The sequence below is a fragment of the Hordeum vulgare genome, chromosome 2H (assembly GCF_904849725.1).
Source record: "Hordeum vulgare subsp. vulgare chromosome 2H, MorexV3_pseudomolecules_assembly, whole genome shotgun sequence".
Lineage (NCBI taxonomy): Eukaryota > Viridiplantae > Streptophyta > Magnoliopsida > Poales > Poaceae > Hordeum > Hordeum vulgare.
Window position 1 is genome coordinate 494,974,080 of NC_058519.1, and position 13,998 is coordinate 494,988,077.

Consider the following 13,998-nt stretch of genomic DNA (forward strand, 5'->3'; position numbering starts at 1 on the left):
TCTTTGTCTACAAAGTAAGGGAGAAAAGCTCAATCGTTGAGCATGTATTCAGATTGTCAGAGTGCTACAATCGCTTGAATCGAGTGGGAGTTGATCTTCCACATGAGATAGTGATGGTTCTCCAAAGTCACTGCCACCAAGCTACTAGAGCTTTGTGATGAACTATAACATATCAAGGATACATATGATGATCCTTCAGTTATTCGCAATGTTTGACACTGCGAAATTATAAATCAAGTAGGAGCATCAATTGTTGATGGTTAGTAAAATCACTAGTTTCAAGAAAGGGTAAGGGTAAGAAGGGATACCTTATGAAACGACAAAACAGTTGCTGCTCTAGTGAAGAAACCTAGGGATGAACCCAAACCCGAGACTAAGTGTTTCTGTTGTGAGGGAAACGGTCACTGAGGCGGAACTACCCTAGATACTTGGTAGATGAGAAGGCGGGCAAAGTCGACAAAAGTATATTGGATATACGTGATATTGATGTGTACCTTACTAGTATTCCCAGTAGCACCAGGGTATTATATACCGGTTCAGTTGCTAAGTGTTGGTAACTCGAAGTTATAGCTACGGATTAAAAGGATACTAGCAAGGGTGAGGTGACGATGTGTGTTGGAAGTAATTCTAAGGTTGATGTGATCAAACATCGTACGCTCCCTCTACCATTCGGATTGGTGTTAAACCTATATAATTGTTATTTGGTGTTTACGTTGATCATGAACATGATTGGATCGTGTTTATTGCAATACGATTATTCATTTAAAGAGAATAATGGTTATTCTATTTCCTTGAATAGTTACCTTCAATGGTTTACTAAGTCTCGATCGTAGTGCTACACATGTTCATAATATTGATGCCAAAAGATACAAAGTAGTAATGATAGTACCACTTACTTGTGGCTCTTCCACTTGAGTTATGTTGGTATAAAATGCATGAAGAAGCTCAATGCTGGTGGATCTTTGTACTCACTCATTTTTTAAACGTTTGAGACATGCAAACCATACCTATTGGTATAAATGCATGAAGAAACTCCATGCAGATGGATAATTTGGACTCACTTGATTTTGAATCACTTGAGACATTCAAATCATACCACATGCGCAAGATGACTGAAGGCCTCGTTTTCCTTTGAGCTAGAACAAGAAAGTTACTTGTTGGAAGTAATATATTTTTGATGTGTGCAGTCCAATGAGTGCTGAGGCACGCAGTGGATATCTTATGTTCTTACTTCACTAACAATTTGATTAGATACATGAGTATTTACTTGATGAATCACAAGTCTAAAATATTGAAAAGTCCAAAGCTATTTCAGAGTGAAGATCGTCATGACAAGAGGATAAACTATCTACGATATGATCATAGAGATGAATATGTGAGTTGCGAGTTTTGGTACACAATTAAGACAATGTGGAAATTGTTTCGCAATTCATGCCACCTAGAACACCATAGTGTGATGGTGTGTCCGAACGTCATAGCCGCGCCCTATTGGATATAGCGCATAATATGATGTCTCTAATAGAAATACCACCATCGTTTTGGGTTAAGCATTAGAGACAACCGCATTCACTTTAAATAGGGCACCACGTAATTCCGTTGAGATGACACCGTATGAACTATGGTTTGGAGAAACCTAATCTGTCGTTTGTTGAAAGTTTGGGGCTACGACGCTTATGTGAAAAAGTTTATGGCTGATAAGCTCGAACCCAAAGCGGATAAATGCATCTTCCTAGGATATCCAAAATAGTTGGGTACATCTCCTATCTTAGATCCGGAAGTCAAGTGTTTGTTTCTAGAAACGGGTCCTTTTTGAGGAAAGGTTTCTCTCAAAATAATTGAGTGGGAGGGTGGTGGAACTTGATGAGGTTACTGAACTGTCACTTCAACCAGTGTGTAGCAGGGCATAGGAAGTTGTTCCTGTGGCGCCTACGCCAATTGAGGTGGAAACTGAGGATAATGATTATTAAGCTTCGCATCAAGTTACTACAAACCTCGTAGGTCGACAAGGTCTCGTACTGCAACAGAGTAGTACGGTAACCCTGTCTGGGAGGTCATGTTGTTGAACAACAATGAGCCTACGAGCTATGGAGAAGCGATGGTGGGCCCAGATTCCGCAAATGGCTGGAGGCCATGAAATCGGAGAGAGGATCCATGTATAAAACAAAGTATAGCCTTTGGAAGAACTACTTGATGGTCGTAAGACTATTAAGTACATATGGATGTTTAAAAGGAAGACAGACGATGATGGTGAAAATTCACCATTAAGGAAAGCTCGACTTACCGCAAAGATGTTTCCGACAAGTTCAAAGAGTTGACTATGATGAGACTTTCTCACTCGTAGCGATGCTAAAAGTCTGTTGGAATTATGTTAGCAGTTGCTGCATTATTTACGAAATATTGCATATAGGATGTCGAAAAATTGTTTCCTCGACGGTTTCCTTGAGGAAAGGTTGTATGTGATACAACCACAAGGTTTTGTCGATCCTAAGGATGCTAACAAGTATGCAAGCTCCAGCGATCCTTCTATGGACTGGTGCAAGCATCTCGGAGTTGGAATATACGGTTTGATGAGATGATCAAAGATTTTCGGTTTATACAAGGTTTAAGAGAAACTTGTATTTCCAAAGAAGTGAGTGGGAGCACTATAGAATTTCTGATAAGTATATGTGGTTCACATATTGTTGATCGGAAGTAATGTAGAATTTCTGGAAAGCATAAAGGGTTGTTTGTAAGGAGTTTTTCAAAGAAAAACCTGGAGAGAGCTACTTGAACATTAAGCATCAAGATCTATAGAGATAGATCAAAACGCTGAATAGAACTTTCCATGAAATGCATGCCTTGACAAGTTTTTGAAGGAGTTCAAAATAGATCAGCGAAGAAGGAGTTCTTGGCTGTGTTGTAAGGTGCGAATTTGAGTAAGACTCAAATCCTGACCACGGCAGAAGAAAGATAAAGGACGAAGGTCGTCCCCTATGCCTTGGACATAGGCTCTAAAGTATGCCATGCTGTGTACCGCACTTGATGTGTGCCTTGCCATAAGTATGTCAAGGGTTCCAAAGAGTGATCCAGGATTGAATCACTGAACAACAGTCAAAGTTATCCTTAGTAACTGATGGACTAAGGAATTTTTCTCGATTATGTAGGTGATTAAAGAATTCATCGTAAAGGGTTATGTCGATGCAAGCTTTGACACTAATCCGAATAACTCTAAGGAGTAAAGCGGATTCGTATAGTGGAGCAATCATTTAGAATAGTTCCAAATGACACGTAGTAGCAGCATCTACAGGATAACATAGAGATTTGTAAAGCAGACACAGATCTGAAAGGTTCAGACCCGTTGACTAAAACCTCTCTCACTAGCAAGACATGATCAAACCCCAGAAATGTATGGGTGTTGGATTCGTTAAAATCGCATAGTGCTGTCAACTAGATTATTGACTCTAGTGCAAGTGGGAGACTGTTGGAAATATGCCCTAGAGGCAATAGTAAATTAGTTATTATTATATTTCTTTGTTCGTGATAATCGTTTATTATCCATGCTATAATTCTATTGATTAGGAACACAAATACATGTGTGGATACATAGACAAAACAAAGTCCCTAGTAAGTCTCTAGTTGACTAGCTCATTGATAAAAGATGGTTAAGGTTTCCTAACCATAGACAAGTGTTGTCACTTGATGACAGGATCACATCATTAGGAGAATGATGTGATGGACAAGACCCAAACTATAAACGTAGCGTATGATCGTGTGAGTTTATTGCTACTGTTTTCTGCAAGTCAATGTATCCGTTCCTATGACCATGAGATCATGCAACTCCCACACACGAGAGGAATACCTTGTGGGTTATCAAACGTCGCAACGTAACTGGGTGACTATAAAGGTGCTCAATAGGTATCTCCAAAGGTGTCTGTTGGGTTGGCATGGATCAAGACTAGGATTTTTCACTCCGTGTAACGGAGAGGTATCTTGGGGCCCACTTAGTAATACAACATCACAACGAGCCTTGCAAGCAATGTGACTAAGTAGTTGGTTACGGGATCTTGTATTACGGAACGAGTAAAGAGACTTGCCGGTAACGAGATTGAACTAGGTATGCAGATACCGACGATCGAATCTCGGGCAAGTAACATACCGAAGGACAAAGGGAATAGTATAAGTGATTATATGAATCCTTGACATAGAGGTTCAATCGATAGAGATCTTAGTAGAATATGTAGGAGCCAATATGGACATCCAGGTCCCGCAATTGGTTATTGACAAGAGAGTGTCTCAGGTCATGTCTGCATAGTTCTCAAACCCGCAGCGTCTGCACATTTAAGGTTCGGTGACGTTTCAGTATAATTGAGTTATATGTGTTGGTGACCTGAGTTTTCTTCGGAGTCTTGTATGACATCCCAGACGTCACGAGGAGTTCTGGAATGGTCCGAAAATGAAGATTGATATATAGGAAGTGGGTATTTGGATTCCGGAAGGTTTCCGGGTATTGCCGGTAGTGTACCGGGAGTGACGAATGGGTTTCGGGGCCCCACTGGTTGTTCCCACCATGCCCCCAAGGGGTCCACGTGGGTTTATTGGATGTGCAATAAGGCATAATGGGCTGACAAATTCATCCAAGGAAATCCCATGAGGAAAAAGTGGAAAATCCAAAAGAGGTGGGAAATTAAGGAAGGAGTCCTAATCCAAGTGGGATTGGAGGAGGACTCCTCCCTCCTCCCATCGGCCGACGCCCATGGGGATCCCTTGAGCCTCAAGGATAAGCCCTTCCCCTCCTCCTATATATACTAGAGGTTTTAGGGGTTTTGAGACACAACTCTTCCACGTGCAACGCTAAACCTCTACTTCGTAGTTCTTCCTCTAGATCGGTTTTCTGCGGGGCTCGGGCGGAGCCCTCCAGGAATAGATCATTACCATCACCAGTGTGGCGTCACGCTGACGGAGATCTCATCTACTTCCCCATATCTCTTGCTGGATCAAGATGGCGGAGATCGTCATCGAGCTGTACTTGTGCTGAACGCGGAGGTGCCGTCCGTTCGGTGCTTGATCGGGAAGGATCGTGGGACGACGATGCTTTGAATCACGAAACTGTTCCACTACATCAACCCCATTTCTTAATGCTTCCCGCTTAGCGATCTACAAGGGTATGTGGATCCGATCTCCCTCTCATAGATGAACATCACCATGATAGGTCTCCGTGTGCGTAGGAAATTTTTTGTTTCCCATGCAACGTTCCCCAACACTATGTTCATATACAACGGGTGTAAGCCAGCTTTGCACATGCGGAACATTTGGGTTAAACTTGATGAGCCTAGCATGTACATATATGGCCTCGCAACACAGGAGACCAGAAGGTTGAACATGAGTCATACAGTAGATATGATGAACATGGAGATGTTCACCATTGAAACCACCTCATCTCACGTGATGATCGAACTTGGCTTGGTGGATTTGGATCATGTTACACTCGAACAACCTAAGGGATGTTTATTCGAGTGGGAGTTCCTTAGTAATATGATTCATTGAACTCATTGTAATGAACATAGTCAAAATATCTTTGCAAATCATGTTGTAGATCAATAGCTTGTGTTGTAGATCCCTTGTATTTTGATAGTTCCTAGAGAAAACAAAGTTAAAAGATGATGGTAGCAACTATGCAGAATGGTTCCATGATCTGAGAACTATCCTCATTGATGCGTAGAAGGCTTGTGTCATTGATGCACCGCTTGGTGTGCCACCCCAAGCAACGTCTCTGGATGTTGCGAACATCTGATAGACACATTTTGATGACTACATGATTGTTCAGTGTGTCATGCTTTATGTCTTGAAGCTGAGGCTCCAAAGACGTTTCTGAACTTCACAGAGCATATGAGATGTTCCAAGAGCTGAAATTGGGATTTCAGACTCATGTCCGTGCTGAGAGGTATGAGACCTCCGACAAGATTATTTGTGTGCAATATCAAGGAGAATAAATCAATCGGTGAGCATTGGTATGTTTTCAACGTCTTGATAATTTATGAAGTATTCTTGCCAATATTCTACAACTTTCATATACTTTTGGCAACATTTTATATTATATTTTGGGACTAACTTACTTATCGAGTGCGAGTGCAAGTTCCTACTTTTTGTGTGCTTTTTTGTTTTGCAGAAAATCCATATCAAACGGACTCCAAACGCGATAAAAATTGATGTCGCATGATGCCCGAGGCTCTCACAAGCCAACATGGCGTGACCAGGGGGATAACTGCGCCCTGATGACTTCTGGACACCTCTTAAGTCGGTTTGGGCCCTTCTTTCGGTGCAAGAAATATATTTTCCCGATAAAAATCCCCTCATTATTTTAGTTCGACCGGAGGTACGAATCTTCGGATATTTTAGAAATGGTGAAGGGCCAAAACAACAGCGAAAACAGGAGAGAAATAGAGAGACAGGTCCAATCTCGGAGGGCCTATTGCCCCTCCATGAGCCATGGCGACCAAGGACTAGAGGGAGAACCTCTCCCTCAATGGGTAGAGGCCATGGAGGAGGAAGCCTAAGGGGGGATACTCTCTCCCCCTCTCCTCCGGCGACGCAGGAGTGCAGCCGGGGGAGCCATCGCCCCGGTGATCGTCTTCATCAACATCACCGTCTTCTTCACCTTCTCATATCTTTTCAGCGGTCCACTCTCCCGCACCCCAATGTAATCCCATACTTGAACATGGTGTTTCATGCTACATATTATTAATTAATGATGTGTTGCCATCCTATGATGTTTGAGTAGATCTATGTTGTCACATGATTGATTGATGATCTTGATGGGTTTGAGTGCATGTTTTATTCTGTTACTGTCCTAAGGTGCCTTTTGTGAGGCGCACATGTGAAGGATTCACGCTGGAGGGTGTTGCACTATGTTCATGATTCGCTTATAGTGAGTGGGTAGAGTGACAAAATCTTACACCTAAGTAAGGGGGTTGTTTACGTATGGGAGTAAAGGGGACTTGATGATTAATGCTATGATTGGGTTTACCTTAATCATTTCTAGTAGTTATGGATGCTTGCTAGAGATCCAATCATAAGTTCATATGATCCAAGTACGGAAAGTATGTTATCTCATGCCTCTCCCTCATATAAAATTGCAAGAATGATTATCGATCTTGTTATCAATTTCCTAGGCTGATTCCGCTCACCATACCATCATTATTCCAAACTCGCTATTTGTAATATACTGTAATACATTCTAAATCTATTTAGTGCAGCAAACATTTTCATATTTATTTCTTCAATATCATGCAAAGGTGTCCCCTTTATACCCACAACGCAGGTTTATTTCTCATTATTAGATAGAAGCAATTGTTTGGTGTATGTAGAGTCGTATCGGAGGCAGATATGACTTAAGAAAATATTGATCTTACCTTTAGCTCTTTTTAGGTTAGACACTCCGTAGTTACCGCTTACGCCTTGGGAAACTGCTATGATGATTCCTTGCACTTGGGGATTATCGAGCTCTTTTCTAGCGCCGTTCCCGGGGAGTAATAACGTGGGGTTAATATTTTCGTGTATGCTTCTTTGCTTCTATCACTAAGTAGACTTTGTTTTTCTTTTGTTTATGGTTTCTTGTTTTCTTTCTTTAGTTGTGGGTGAAACAAATAAAAAAATTGAAAAATTAAAAACACAAAAAAATCACTTGCCTTTTATAAGAGAAGTGATTGGAAATCTATGCATTCGAGAAGTGAGGGTCGATCTTGAACACTTGTGTTCATGGTCATGGAAACAATGTAGAATTTTTCCTAGAAGCTTCTCATAAAAATAATTATTACCTCGTATATACCACTACACCATAAAAATAATGTGCTTGTCATAATATTCATGATGCGCTTTTGCATGTTTCATCAACTATCCTTATGGGAGCATCAATGAAATTATCATGCCTAGGTAAAATGCTTTAAAGAAAATTGCTTGTTGGGAGATAACGCAACACTTGTTGGGAGATAACGCAACACTTATCCTTTAGTAATCATGTTTTGTGTCTATTATTTCAATAATATGGCAAGTAAATCCTTTAGGATGATTTGGATGGTAAGTAGAATTGAGACAATGCAAAAAACAAAAACTTTGACGTCTAGTGCAGAATTTCTGTTATTTTACTGTTATTTCATTTTGATCTTAATTTTTTTACACAGAATTAATATGCAAATTAGCGAGGCCCTCCAAATTTTTCACATGTTTTTGAGTGTTTGTGCTGACCATTATAGACTATTGTGTTTTAGACAGATTCTATTTTGCTTTCATAGTTTGCTTGTTTTGATGATGCTATTGATTGTATATAGGGGTATAAGCCATCGATAAGTTAGAATACAGTACCTTATGCAACAATTATATATGAATCAATTTCTAACAGTACCTAAAGTTTATGATTTGCCTATTATACTATCAGATCTCACGAGCTTTTCGTTAAGTTTCGTGTGATTGAAGTTTTCATGTTTTGGGTGAGATACCAATATGAGGAGAATAAGGAGGATCAAGACCCTAATCTTGGGATGCCCAAGGCACCCCAGGTTAATATACAAGGAAGAGTGTTTAAGCTTGGGGATGCCCCACAAAGCATCCCTTCTTTCGTCTTCAACTCTATCGGTGTATCTTACTTGGAGGTATATTTTTATTCGTCACATAATATGTGTTTTTCTTGGAGCGTCATTTTATCTTGTTAGTATTTGCTCTGTGTTACTTATAATCTTGCTTCTCAATAAAAAGTTCCAAGAATTCCTTTTAGAATGCTTGAATTGCATGTGTGAGGTCTGTTGTATAAAAACAGAAACTTTTGTTGTAGTATTTGAATTATGAGATTTTACTCGCATGTGGAGAGTCATTGATATTTTTATATAGTACTTTAATACAAATTCTTTATCTTTTCCTAAATTTTCAGAATTTTTGGAGATACAGAAACACGTTGTTTAAATGGATTTCTACAGATTGTTCTGTTTTGGCAAATTGTTGTATAGTTTTGTTATCTACTTATCCTAGTGTTTTCATGGATTTTATTGGTAGATATAAATTGTGAAAATAATAGTATACATTACTTAATATTTTAAAAACTATTATGCAACTTGTCTTGCCAGTACATGAAGTGTAGATATATTCTTATGTGTACTAACCTATCTCACGAGTTCTTTTCAAGTTCTGTGTGGATGAAGTTTTCGTGACTTGGGTGAAACCGGGATATGAGAGGATTGAACGTGATATAAAAGCTCAAGATTGGGGATGCCCAAGGCACGCCAAGTAAATATTACAATAAGTTTCAAGCATCTAGGCTTGTGTAGCGACCCGACTCAAAACGAGTCAATCCTCCGTGTATCTGTGCCATCCCTGGATCAGTATGCTGGCACACACAGTACATCAATGTATATTTCAAAGTGCAATCACATGTAAATAGCATAAAACTGATATATACCTTGAATATCTCAGCGGAAACAGTCAAGGGAGTGGAGTCCCAAATAACACCAACGGCAGGTTGAGTGCGGACCGTAACCCTGAATCGTACTCTTACTCCTCGAGGAAAATATCTGCAACATAAGACGATGCAGCCATGTAGGTCAGCATATTGAATATGCCGGCAAGTCACAAAAGAGAGGGGTAAAATGTCATCTATACTATATGCATATATGGCAGGTGGGGCTGTAAGTTTTTAGCGAAAAGCAAAGTTTTCTCCTACATCAAGAGAGGGGCTAAAAGCAAAATATTACTACGTAGTTGGTTGTTAATGAGATGGTTCCGCCAACCAGTTCTCATACCCAAGTTATCAATATTACCCACATCAAATATATATAATGGTGTTGAGAATTCCTGATAACTTCAGTTCCTTTGGCTCAAGTTGTCCATGACCGTGGACACGGCTAATCGATTAGGTTTGAGTACTCTACAGAGTTTTGCACACGTTCCCCACAAGATTTCATCGCCTCCGTGTATGTCCTCGCACTTCAGGGTGTTCGAAGACCAGATGATCAAAACATGGTCTTTCAACGGGTACCTGTGAATCCCTATCGGTGCCCATCCAATGCTACCGTTCTTCTACATCTGCTAGCACCGCCTGTCCAGAGTCGCGGCGTTGTCCAACCAAGCCAGAGCCCGTAATGACTTGTGGCTGTGCATGTCACATCCCTAACCCTTAAGCAAGATAGCATTGTGCTCATTTCTTCTTTGCATTTGCATCTAAGAAGTTTCAACAAAAGCAACAAAGTGGCAAAGGAAAAACTCAAAACCCTAGCCACCATTTCAATTAAAGGAAATCTCAAACTAGTTCAAAATCAATGAACCCAAAATGGCCTCAAGAAATGTTCAAACTTTCTGATAAATCATGAAAGTAAATGAGCGTTGGAGAAAACTATTTTCTAGACACCTTAAGCTTTTTGAATAAATGAAAAAGGCTACTGGTTTCAAGTTTTAAATTTGAAATCAGAAACTATAAATTTCCAAAAATGTTGAAAAGCTTGGAAATGGTTGGGGATATTGTAACAAATATTTCAGGAGGTCTAAAATAGTTTTTACTTTTTGTTTTGGAGCTGAATTAATTAGCAAAACAATAATTAGCAAAACAGAAAAACAAAAAACAGAAAAAATATGGAAAAACCTTACCTGTCGCCTAAGCCTGGCCCGGCCCATCCCTGGCTCGTCCCCTCCCTCGCGCCAGTAGGCAGCAGGAGGTGGCCGCCGCCCCCTCCGGCGCGGCCACGCACCTGCGTGCCTGCCTGGCCGCCGCCTCGCGCTGGTGACGACGGGGATAAGCTCCCAGAGCCTCCCCTATCCATTCCCCGCCTCGGTTCTCTTCCTCCTCCCGGATCTCCTCCTCCTCCTTGCTGCCGCCATTAGAGCCGAGCTCGAGCTCGAGCTGCCCGTGCCCCTGGAAATAGGATTCCCTCCCAGAGCACGCCATTAGCTCCGCCTCGTCGCCCTGGTCATCTCTGCAGAAGCCGAAGCTTCCTCGAGCCCTGCAACGCCCGCAACGCCGTCGTATTCCACCTCCGGCCGTCGGACCTCTCCCGTCGATTCGTCGCCCCCAGGCCTTCCCCGAGCCGTCTAAGCTCTGCTCTGCACTCCCCGTGAGCATGCGGTCGATTCCCCTAAGTTTTCCCCGTCGATCCCCTCCTCTAGCTCTAGTTTCACCGGAGCCCGACGAGGACCGCCGCTGCCGCTCGTCGCCGGTAGCCCTCCGATGATCAGCTCATCCTTCCGAGGGCACCAGCAGCTCCAGGTCGACACGTAGATGCTGTAGCAGCTAAGAACCGAGCGTAGACCCCTCTGATTCAAAGACCCCGATGACGCCCGAGCCTTGGCCGCCGCCAAGCTCGTCGCCGGCGTCATCTCCGGCCAGATCAGCCCCGGCTAGGTACAGAAATGAAGCTGCGGGAGACGTGCCATTCCTCTGGTGCTCTCCGCGCAGCATTTGGCCCCCTGTGCGCCGTTTCCGAGCCCCTCCGCCGTGCTGGTGGTCGCTGGAGGCTCCCCGCCGGCGAGGACGACCTCGCCGCCGGTGGATGCCGACGTGGCAAAGCTAATCCAGCAGATTAGGAGCTTAATCTCTCCCTGACAAGTGGGCCCAAGGCCAAGTCAAACCTCAGTTAGGGCTGGTCAGCGCGGGATTAGTCCCAGAGAGGCTGACCAGTGGGGCCCCCCTGTCAGGTTTGACCTGAACAGGTCGACTGACCTGCTGACGTCAGTCTGATGCAATAATTAGAATTTCCAGTATAAAACTAATTCCAGGAAATTGCTAAAAATTGTAAAAATCATAGAAATTAATCTGTAACTCCAATGAAAATAATTTATATATGAAAAAGTATCAGAAAAATTCAAGGATTCGGATTATGCTATTTTCAACTATGTTTGAAAAAGTTACAGAACCCTAAATTGTGGAATAAGGAATAATTCAATTCTTATAATCACTTTATAAATGGAATTTGCAAAAAAATTCAAATTCCATTATATATACAATGTTCACCACTGTCCTAATTACAAATCAGTACCATAACATGACATCTCATGCATGTTAACATCAAGTTGATCTCAGCATCAGGTCGAATCAATTAAACCGGTATCCGAGTATACCCCGTTTGAATTGCTATTCGAATGTGATTCAAAGCAACTCTAAACCTAATACATGTTGAAAATAATAACTTATCACCTTGCATTCTCATGCCATGCTCATGCATCATTTTGAGTGCATATGATTGTTATTGAATGTTGCCATTCATTTCGGTAGGCTCCGCACCCCCGGATTCCACCGAATATCCGTCTGACGGATATCGTTCCTCCTATGAGCAACAAGGCAAACAACCCCTTTGATCATTCCGATAACTCCCATGTTCTTGCTCCTGCACCTATTTATTGCATTTAAGATCAAATGCTTCAACTGATTTTGCCACGATAGTTGAACCCACTTCCTTTGCATGACTTAACCTTGTCACAGTAAATAGCCAAACCTTGCAACCTAGCATACCTGGTAGTTGCTTGAGCTGTGATGTGCCTTATCCTGCTATGCATGCTATGCTTAGAGTTGTGTATGGTCTGTCATCTAGGAGATGAACAGAATTGTGGAACGTGTTTGGTGAGCAAAGGTTGTGTGTTGAACTTGAGTTGGTAAAGGTACCGGTGAAAGGCCGTGTAGGAGTACATGGCGGGTTGTTTCATTGGAACCGCCCTTAGGAACTGAGTTCCGTGTATGTATTCCAAGACTAGATGCTACCACATGCCGGGCCCTGAAATATGACCCCGCTCGGCCTATTAATCACTTAGTACTCGGTCCAGGAGTTGCAAGTAGTTTCTGGTGTTTATAGAAATGCTGGAGGCCGTGCATGGTGCTGACCTCAAAGGTGGGCCGTGATGCGGTAGGCAGTGGCACGGTGTACCAAGTGGCACCCGGATGGTGGGCTTGGGAACCCTGCGCACATCGTTTGAGGCCGTGGCGGAAACCTCGGCCGGACTTCCGTACGGGTTACTCTCAGATAGGCCATAAACCTGGACTAGGTACTAGTGTGGTTAACGGTCGTGGCCGACTCCCTCGCTGGGCTTCCGCTTGAAGGTTGCCGAGGTGCATGACGTGCACATAGTGATAAGTGGCGAGAGCGTGTGTGACGAAGTACACCCCTGCAGGGTTATGATCTATTCGAATAGCCGCGTTCGCGGATATGGACTACTTGGAGACATATGTTGTTCATAGATAACTTCAATGGCTACTCATAAAATTGTCAAGATAAGCGTGAGTGTCGTGGACGGCATTTCCGTATGGAGACGGAATGATTCCACGATAGTGTATTGTTGTGGTGTTAGTGGACTCGTGTGCCAGAAATCAAGTTGTCAAAACTAATTTCAATATGCAAGTTGTCTAGCCACGAGTCAAATGCTGGCTTCCCGCATGAAACCCCACAATACCTTTTGATACCTTGCATGAGTAGTTAGTTCTCCTAAAGTCTTGCTGAGTACCTTCGTACTCATGTTTGCTTAATACATGTTGCGGAGGTTGCTAATGACCCTAATGGAGGGTTCTTCGTAGACATCGACGACGACGAGTAGGTGGTGTCCCAGCTACGATCTGGCCCTACGTCGGCTCTGTAGTATAGTCAGGCCATGTGCCTTCTAGTTGCCCTGTCTGTACCCAGACAGTTTATGACTCTTCCGCTGGCTTGTAATTGAATGACTGCTATCATGGGTCGTGAGACCCTTGATGTGTAATATTATGTGTGTGGCTCTTCCGAGCCTCTTAAATAAAGTTTGTATGTTTATGGTTATGTTGTGATGCCATCGATGTATCTATACATATCGGTATGCCATGCATACGTGTGTCGTACTTGATATGTATGGGGTTCGATTACCTAGTCGTGAACTTTAGTAGCACTCCTTACAAGGAAATGCCCCTTTGTGATCCAACGAGCCTTGGTAGTGCGCTACTGCTCCGGACACATTGGTTGACCGGCATGTGTCCTTCTTAGCTGCTGTGTCTGTCCCCTTTGGGGAAATGTCACGCGATGTAATGAA